Here is an 11,611-nt window from a genome sequence, read left to right as displayed (position 1 = left end):
AATTAAAATCGTGTAATGGATTTGAATTTTTTGTTTTGGTGGAGATGTACCATAGTACACAGGGAACAAACCCGTTGTATTCAGTCAAATTTGCAAGGAACAGAAGACCAGCAACAACTCAACTCACTTGTTCTTATAACAATAATAATTATTTTCTCATTCGCTCGCCACGTGTTACTTCCCATTTCGGTTGTGATGTCACCTACCTGCCTCACGTGATCTTGAACGTCATCCACATCTCTAACGTGATCTTCCTTTGACAGTATCTCCTTTTTATAATCTTTTTCCTTACAGTTACACGATTTTGCATTTCGTATGCATTTGCATACATTCATCCACACTCTGTTACAAGGAAACACTGTTCCACTGGCTTGCTTCACAGCTGACTACAATATGGTAGCTTTCAAGTCCAGCGTAAACAATTTCTTATTGAGCCGTCCACTTAAATAATCCAATTTTATCCAATTCTACACCATTAACGATCACTACATTACCTTATCCTTGAGTGGTCTTTGAGCCTTGATTAGTAGTGACTGCCATGTAAAATTTAAAAAAAGAGACACAAGTGATGGAAATCTATTACTGTACTTACTTTCTCGTACATTTCTCTAATTATATATAAAACACAATGTGTTTGTGTATGTGTCTGTATGTTTGTATCTGTGTGCGTGTGTTCCCTATATTCGTTTCCTATAGATTCCCAAAAAGGCTGAGTTAATTATTTTGAAATTTGACACAACTGTACTTTATGTGCCTCGCAGTGTTCTAAGATAGGTTTGTTTATCGGAATACCCCAGATAAGTATTGAGAATCGATAATCGAAAAAATCTGTTAAAGAAGAAGTAATCCATTTCTGACCAAAGTTAACACCTATATGCAGCCTAAAATCACAAGTGCATTTGAGAAATTTCATCACCACAAGCAGGCGGGCCCAGCATATAAAATCAACAGTAGGTTCGTTTATACGACAGAGGTACTTTTGAAATGAAAGTTTCTGTTGAGAACACAACTGGCTCATGATACTTAACTTTTGCATGTAAACTTTAATTATCATTAAATAATCAACAAAAAAGTCTATATAATTTTAAAAGCGATTAAATAGAATATAATTTCAACAAAGGCATAGTGATGTAATGGAATCTGCACTCGATCATACTACCTACTGTTGGAGATTTGAGCCCTAGCACAGTCAGGTATTCTGATGAGCTGTCGTATGGTGAACACGTGTCAGTAGATAACTGTTTTGTATATATTGTAACATTTTTGCTTTTATTTTTAGCTATAAATTTATTGGTATAAGTTATCTCCCTTGGAATGTTTTGGAGAGTTTTCTCCTTTTACATATATAATAACACCCTACATTCAGGGATATATATATATATATATATATATATATATATATATATATATATATATATATATACATATATATATATATATATATGTATATATATATGTATATATATATATATATATATATATATATATCCCTGAATGTAGGGTGTTATTATATATGTAAAAGGAGAAAACTCTCCAAAACATTCCAAGGGAGATAACTTATACCAATAAATTTATATATATATATATATATATATATATATATATATATATATATATATATATATATATATATATATATACAATGAAATAAGTATAACAGTTAAGTTTACAGAAACAATCCAAGATGGCAAAACTAAAGTATACTATAAATATTGTAGACTTAATTTTTATAAAGAAATCTCAATCAGATGTAAAAGCTGGATAAAGCAAAAAGGAGATAGAGCTTATAAGAACAAGTAGTTTATAAAACCTGTTAACAGACACTTTGGAAAAGAGTTTAAAAACATATTTAATTTTAAAAAGGAAGCACAAAATAAGTGGATAGTCTTTAATCCGCAGAGTTTCCCTCTGACGAGAAGGAAAGTATTTCTTCGAAACTCCGCGGATTAAGGACTATCCACTTATTTTATGCTTCCTTTTTAAAATAAAACATGTTTTTAACTCTTTTTCAAAGTGTTTTTAACATGTTTTAATGACTACATGTTCTTATATATATATATATATATATATATATATATATATATATATATATTTATATATATATATATATAAACTGTTTACAACATAAGTTGATAAGCGATAAACTAGAATGCAATTTCAGGCAGGAATTCATAGCATATCAGTTAATGCATTTTACTGCAGGCTATGTGGTCGTGCATTCAAACTTTGACATAGTCGACCATGTTGATTAGCTGAAGTACAGCCAAGCTGTTGCCAAAATCACTGGAAAAATCATAGGATGAGTCTACCACGTCAGAAAAGATCTCACTCCTGACGCCATCCACTTCCTGTATGAGAGTCAAATACATCCTTGCCACATCTAGAGAGGAGCTCCTAAGAGTACTTGTTCCTGCTTTGACAGTAAAAAACGAGCTTCAAAATTGAATCGGCAAGACATTTTAGGTTCCGCTTTCTCAAGAGACTATCTCCGCTCTATCCTTATTTTCATGGTAGGTACTCGACTGAACTTTAACCAATGCTCCTCTCGCGTAAAACGTTCACAAGAAATATTCATCTAACTATAACAACCGTCAACAATTTCCTTCACTCTCTGCCTGCATCTAAAACTAAATAAAATAATCTATTAGCAGAGTTTCTGTCTTGGAACAGTCCGACTGTGGAACACAATATGGTGGAGCTGCTTCCTAGCTGACTAGAACATTTACGTTTTGAAATCAAATGCAAATAAGTTCTTTATGAGCCGCCCTCTTTAAATAATTAAGCTTACACAAGTCGCAGCATTAATGATCCTATTGTTTCACTAACTTCCTAACACTTATTAATCTTTATTATCGTGTGTCCTCTGATCCTTAAAAAGATGGGACCCCTAAAGTAAAAAAAAGAAAGAAACAGGGTTTGTTTACACCTGGTGACGGTGGTGACTATGTTTGTATGCAACTTTATCTGATAAGTTGACATGATCCATCTTGTTGCTGTTGCATTGGCTCGAGAGGCCGTGTGGAGGTGTCAATCGAGAAGGTAGACACAAAGGCAAAATGGTAACAGCAATAGCAAAAAGAAGAGTGAGAGATTATTTGGATCATTTGGATTATTCGTATTATTTGGATTATTTGGATTATTCATATTATTTGGATTATTTGGATTATACGTATTATACATATTATTTGGATTATTTGGATTATTCGTATTATTTGTATTATTTGTATTATTTGGATTATTTGGATTATTCATATTATTTGGATTATTTGGATTATTCATATTATTTTGTATTATTTGGATTATTTGGATTATTCGTATTATTTTGGATTATTTGGATTATTAATATTATTCGTATTATTTGGATTATTTGGATTATTTGTAATATTTTGATTATTTGGATTATTCGTATTATTTGGATTATTTGGATTATTCGTATTATTTGAATTATTTGGATTATTTGGATTATTTGGATTCTTCGTATCATTTGGATTATTCATATTATTTGGATTATTCGTATTATTTGGATTATTTGGATTATTTGTATTATGTGGATTATTTGGATTATTCATATAATTTGGATTATTTGGATTATTCATATTATTTGGATTATTCGTATTATTTGGATTATTTGGATTATTTGGATTATTTGCATTATTTGGATTATTTGGATTATTCGTATTATTTAGTATTATTTGGATTATTTGGACTTTCGTATTATTTGGATTATTTGGATTATTTGGATTATATGGATTATTTGGATTATTCGTATCATTTTGAGTATTCATATTATTTGGATTATTCATATTATTTGTATTATTTGTATTATGTGGATTATTTAGATTATTCATATAATTTGGATTATTAGGATTATTCATATTATTTGGTTTATTCGTATTATTTGGATTATTTGGATTATTTGGATTATTTGCATTATTTGGATTATTTGGATTATTCGTATTATTAAGTATTATTTGGATTATTTGGACTTTCGTATTATTTGGATTATTTGGATTATTCGTAAAATTTGGATTACTTGGATTATTCATATTATTTGTATTATTTGGATTATTTGTATTATTTGGATTATTTGGATTATTCGTATCATTTGGAGTATTCATATTATTTGGATTATTCATATTATTTGGATTATTTGGATTATTTGTATTATGTGGATTATTTGGATTATTCATATCAATTGGATTATTTTGATTATTCGTATTATTTGGATTATTTGGATTATTCGTATTATTTAGATTATTTGGATTATTTGGATTATTCATATTATTTGGGATTATTTGGATTATTTGGATCATTTGGATTATTTGGATTATTTGGATCATTTGGATTATTCAGATTATTTGGATTATTTGGATTATTTGGATTATTCGTATTATTTGGATGATTTGGATTATTCATATTATTTTGATTATTTTGATTATTTGGATTATTCGTATTATTTTGGATTATTTGGATTTTTTGGACGTTTGTATTATTTGTATTATTTGGATTATTTGGATTATTGGGATTATTTTGATTATTTGGATTATTAATATTATTTGGATTATTTGGATTATTCGTATTATTTAGGATTATTTGGATTATTTGGACTTTCGTATTATTTAGGATTATTTGGATTATTCCTATAATTTGGATTATTTGGATTATTTGTATTATCTGGATTATTTGGATTATTTGGATTATTCGTATTATTTGGATTATTTGGATTATTCATATTACTTGGATTATTTGGATTATGCATATTATTTGGATTATTTGGATTATTCGTATCATTTGTATTATTTGGATTATTCGTATCATTTGGATTATTTGGATTATTCGTATTATTTGGATTATTCGTATTATTTTCATTATTTGGATTATTTAGATTATTTGGATTATTTGTATCATTTATATTATTTGGATTATTCGTATCATTTGGATTATTTGGATTAGTCGTATTATTTGGATTATTCATATTATTTGGATTATTTGGATTATTTAGATTCTATGGATTATTTGGATTATTCGTATTATTTGGATTATTTGGATTATTTTGATTTTTCGGAATATTTTGATTATTTGGATTATTCAGATTATTTGGATTATTTGGATTATTTTGATTTTTCGGAATATTTTGATTATTTGGATTATTCAGATTATTTGGATTATTTGGATTATTTTGATCATTCGTATCATTTGGGTAATTATGAGTATTCATATTATTTTTATTATTTGGAGAATTTGGAGAATTCGTATTATTTTTGATTATTTGGAGTTTTTGGACTTTCGTATTATTTGGATTATTTGGATTATTCGGATCATTTGCATTATTTGGATTATCTGGATTAGTCATATTATTTGGGTTATTTGCATTTTTCGTATTATTTGCATTTTTTGGATTATTGTGATTATTCATATTATTCGTATTATTTGGATTATTTGGATTATTCGTATTATTTGGATAATTTTGATTATTCATATTATTTTGATTATTTTGATTATTTGGATTATTCATATTATTTTGGATTATTTGGATTTTTTAGACTTTCGTATTATTTGGATTATTTGGATTATTTGGATTATTCGTATTATTTGGATTATTAGGATTATTTGGATTATTCATATTATTTGGATTATTTGGATTATTCGTATTATTAGGATTATTTGGATTATTCATATTACTTGGATTATTTGGATTATGCATATTATTTGGATTATTTGGATTATTTATATTATTTGGATTATTCGTATCATTTGTATTATTTGGATTATTCGTGTCATTTGGATTATTTGGATTATTCGTATTATTTGGATTATTCGTATTATTTTCATTATTTGGATTATTTAGATTATTTGGATTATTCCTATCATTTATATTATTTGGATTATTCGTATCATTTGGATTATTTGGATTATTCGTATTATTTGGATTATTCATATTATTTGGATTATTTGGATTTTTTAGATTATTTGGATTATTGTGATTATTTGTATTATTTGGATTATTTGGATTATTCGTATTATTTGGATTATTTGGATTATTTTGATTTTTCGAATATTTTGATTATTTGGATTATTCAGATTATTTGTATATTTGGATTATTTTGATCATTCGTATCATTTGGATAATTTTGGGTATTCATATTATTTTGATTATTTGTATTATTTGAATAATTCGTATTATTTTTGATTATTTGGAGTTTTTGGACTTTCATATTATTTGGATTATTTGGATTATTCGGATTATTTGGATTATTTGGATTATTTGGATTAGTCATATTATTTGGGTTATTTGCATTTTTCGTATTATGTGGATTTTTTGGATTATTTGGATTATTCATATTATTCGTATTATTTGGATTATTTGGATTATTCGTATTATTTGTATAATTTTGATTATTCATATTATTTTGATTATTGTGATTATTTGGATTATTCATATTATTTTGGATTATTTGGATTTTTTAGACTTTCGTATTATTTGGATTATTTGGATTATTTGGATTATTCGTATTATTTGGATTATTTGGATTATTTGGATTATTCGTATTATTTGGATTGTTTGGATTATTTGGATTATTCGTATTATTTGGATTATTTGGATTATTCGTATCATTTGGATTATCCGTATTATTTGGATTATTTGGATTATTTGGATTATTTGGATTATTCATATTATTCGGATTATTTGGATCATTCGTATTATTCGGATTATTTGGATCATTCATATTATTTGGATTATTTGGATTATTCGTATTATTCATATTATTCGTATTATTCATATTACTCGGATTATTTGGATTATTCATATTATCTGGATTATTTGGATTATTCATATTATGTTTGATTATTTGTATTATTTGGATTATTCGTAAGTTTTGGTTTATTCATATTTTTTGGATTTTTTTGATTATTTGGATTATTCATATTATTTGGATTATTTGTATTATTTGTATTATTTTGGGTTATTTGAATTATTTTGATTATTTGGATTATTCGTATTATTTTGGATTATTTTGATTATTTGTATTATTTGGTTTATTTGGATTATTCATATTATTTGGATTATTTGGATTATCTATATTATTTTGGATTTTTTGGATCATTTGGATTATTCATATTATTTGGATTATTTGGATTATTCGTATTATTTGAATTATTTGGATTATTCGTATTATTTGGATTACTATTTTTATTTTAAATGTCACTTTGACAACGTTTCAATCGATGTAACCTCCGATCTTTTTTAGGTGTATCTTGTTGAGTTTACAAATCTTTATTGAACTTAGGAACCTGCACAGAATTCCAAACTGAACCTTGCATTTAATCCACCAAAATAGCGCATTCGTGTTCCATCTCATCGGGATTGTTATCTTCAGAACATTTTGGTTGTAATAATATGTAAAAAGAAATAGTGATATGCGGAGATAATTCGTAAGCTCGTACATCTAAAACAAAAAAAAAAGTTTGTCTCCTAAAATTCATACTAGAATTGTTTACAAAGACCCATAGTGTAATGGATTATCTACTTGGTAAATTTCAGTTGTACGTAACACTCTTGTGGGGGTTGAAGTTTCACTTTTCGGTGCGAGTGACTTTCAAAATACAAATGCAAATTACTTAGGGCGTCTATCCATCCATGCTTGACGGAACAAAGCATACTACCCATGTGGACTAAATAAAGGATTCAGTTCAAATCCATGCATTCCCAATTTCTACAGAATAATTCTCCAGTTTTACAAAAAAGATTTCGAGTTTGAATAGATACGCATAGGCATCAATATGTGAACCTTGACACTCATGTCATTCTTGGAGTCTACAGACAAAGTTGTTAAGTACCCTGACGCACTCATTCATTATTATGCCATAAATCTGCTGTATGCTGGCTACCTTCGACACTCGAAAGAGTGCAATGGCATTTGAAGGATTTCGTCTGGTACCTTAGATTACTAGAATATAGACTTCGTGCTGCTAACGTGGCGTGATAGAGAGATTGTCGTCATCACTGAATCACACCCATTTGGAAGTTAATAAGGTCGCTTATGTTAATGATAATGTCATCTGCTTGGGTAACTTTGGAATGCTATTCTGTTTTTGTCAACATTCAAAAGAACAGAATGATGTCATTAAACGGGTCACATTAATGACATGATTGTTAATGATATCATTAATAAATATGTCGCATGTATGATTATCATTATTAAATAGGTTAACCTTTATGATATCCTTATTAAATTGGGAGCATATATGACATGATCATTAATTATATCATTATTAACTAGGTCACATTAATGACATCATTAAGAATATCATTATTTAATATTCGGTTGATGCAAAAATAATGTCGTTCATTTTGACGTTCAACTTCAGGTAAAAAAAGGACATTGTTTTTGCACCATCCTATTTGATCACATTTTTATTGATGCACAAAAGAGTTTCAATCATTTTAATCTCCTGACATGATGATATTCCTGAGAAGTAGTGTACGAAGCATTGTGACAACTTTTCCTCATAATTTTCTGACATTTTTCTATGATCTCTTATATGTCCCACAGTTTTTTTCGGTATCTTGCATAATTTGATCCGAATTCTCGTGAATTCCCGCCAAGCATGGATCGGACGAGACCGGCAATCATCGGTGTCAGCATAGCGTTGTTCAAATATTGAAACACTAACTCGACTTTTTATTTTATTTTTTTCTGTTATGTTTTAAGTAATTTTTAATGTAATATTAAGGGGGCGGGGTTGCTTTTTATTTTCTGATTAGTTACTTATTTATTATTTATTTATTATTATTTTTTCAAATTGAATTTTTGAGAGTTTGATTAGCCAATGAAAAAAGCGCTATCTAAATGGAAGCAGACGACGTTCGAGTTGGAAGAAAGCGACTAAACCAACAACAACAACAACAACAACAAAATAAAAAGCTGACAAATATATTTTCAAACTCGCCAAACAGAAAAATGACAGGTAAGAAAATAAATCTATACATGTTAGAAAAAGAAATGAAAAGATTGATGCAGCCAATCTCATATTATCAGGAGAAGAAATTGATGTCTCCAAAAGTGAGGTGCAACAATTGTAAACACAAATGTTTACTTTAAAAAAAGATCGTGTGTAAAGGATGGTTTCTACTGGAGATGTACAAATGGACAGTGATACCAAAAGAGCTTGACTGAACAACAAGTCTTGAAAATAAAATAAAAAACAAGAAAAAAGTACGGTTACAAAAAAAGAAAAGAAAATTATGCAAGAGTACTTTTTTTCTCACCATTGTTTTTTATATATAAGGTTTCTACTGTTATATTTCCGAAATTTAGAGATGAGGACTGATAATTTATATTACTTTATTTCTTTGGACTGCTGTTCTCATTTTAAGTGTTAGTTTCACAACATTTCAGCCGATGCAACCCGACCTTCTTCAGATATATCCTGATGAATTTGGAATCTTTCTGTCAAACTCCGCAAATCTGCACGGAATTTTGAGTGGAACACTTTATTTTATCCGTGAGAATAGCATGCTCTTGTCCCGTCACTCATCATATTTTAAGTAATTCCTAATTGTGTTCTAAGTATCACCCTCACTGAGGATTGAACATTAAACCTACGGAAGTGTGTCACTCCAAACTTAATTTTATCTGATACTTTATTCATTATACCACGTCAATTATTTTTATACAGTAGATAATATGTTGGGACTTTTGCGTTGAAGACGTTTAACGTTAGCAACTGAAGTTGTCTGTATTCGTTAATTCTGCATCTCATGCTTATTAGCGAAAAAGTAAGCCAAGAAATATGCCACTCATAGACAGGAAATCGGAGCAAAAAACATTTATGCGCAAGCTGAGGATTGAACTCGCATTCTATTTCGGCCCACAATAGAAAAAAACAATATGGTGATGATCTCTCTATTTCTTTATCTCTCTTTCTGTCTCTCTTAATCTTTCTAATGCTCTGCTGCTACTCCCACTGCTGCTATATACAAGGTGGGCCGATAAAATTGTCGCCTAAGAAAAGACGATATGATTCCATTTCCGTTTGATGAAAACCGGTTTTCCTTCTTTTTTTTTTGTTGCTGACCATTTTCTAGTTCGTGTAAAAATCGCAAGAGCGATAGGAGCCTTCTATCATGCCTGAAAGTGACACCATGTTCAACGAGTGAGATCGGAGATGTGCCGCTGTGCAACTCGTGCTCTCTACTGATCCAAGTTTTGACAGCAGAACCATTGCCAGCACTCTCAAAATGCATCCATTTTAAAATCCGGAATCATCATCATCATCATCATCATCATCATCATCATCATCATCATCATCATCATCGGTTTAACGTTCGGTTTATATGCCAGCCTGTATTCGGTTTTAAGAAATTGGCTTCAAATTAACCTATATCTGCACAGCTTTTTACTTATTCTTCTCTTTTACCATTCTTAATCATTATATCACGTGTTTCCATTATGTTCTCTCCGTTGGTTGATCGTGCTACCTCAACTGTTCTACGTCTGCTAACCCCAAAACTTTAATTCCTTCTTTCAACACGGCGACATTTTTTTTTACATGGAAGTCAACACTTATCAAGGCCCGGAGACCACTCAGGGATAAGGGTTATTGCGTGTACAGTAATCAATGAGATAGTATTGTAGTAATCATTATTATTGAAGATTTGATAGAGTGTCTTACTAAAGAGGGCGGTTTGTCAGGAATTTGCTTATGTTGGACTTGAAGACATCCAAGTTGTAGTCAGGTGAGAAACAGGCAAATGGAAGCGAGTTCCACAGTCGTGCACCTCTGAGAAAGAAGCTCTGCTCATGGGATCTACGTTTGGATTTAGGCACAGATGAAGAGTGGGGAAAATTAATGACAGTAGTTTCAGCCAGACGGGTGTTTCTCGTGAAACATTGGCGAGGGGGGACGAAAGATTGGAGCTCAGACGAGCACTTGCCATGGAAATAACGATAAAACAAAGACAGGCTCGCAACGTCTCTTCTGTGGGAGAGAGGCTGTAGAAAAGAGAAAAGGGCATCCCCACCTAAGCTACGAAGTCTATTTTGTACTCTGTCAAGGCAGATAAGCTGTTTTTAGCAGTTCTTGCTCAGATGTGGCAGCAGTACTCCATCCTTGGACGGACTTGGTATTTATACAGATAGAGAATTGCATTCGTCTAACCTCATCACATCCACACCTGTTTTGAAAAAAAAAAAACACACATTAGACAAACACTGCATCATTCTTCTATCATTTCCCTACATGCAAAGCATACACGCAACCCCCACTAGCCTAGTTTAATTTCCATTCACCTAAATTGAATAAATTAATCTTTCAGAGAAATTAAATCGACATATATTCTTTCTGCTAAAATATCGGAGAAATCAGATTCAAATATTTATATTGAAAGAACAAATACATTGATCACAAAGGTACGCTTAACCGCTTTACTTTATATATATATATATATATATATATATATATATATAAATATATATATATACCGCTTTACTTCATTATATATATATACTGCTTTATTTTATTATATATATGTAATATATACCGCTTGACTTTATCATGTATATACTGCTTTACTTTATTATATATATAATATAGACCGCTTTACTTT

Source organism: Euprymna scolopes, chromosome 27 (genome assembly GCF_053919585.1).
Source record: "Euprymna scolopes isolate OS-2025 chromosome 27, ASM5391958v1, whole genome shotgun sequence".
NCBI lineage: Eukaryota > Metazoa > Mollusca > Cephalopoda > Sepiida > Sepiolidae > Euprymna > Euprymna scolopes.
Note: the sequence above shows the minus strand (reverse complement) of the source record.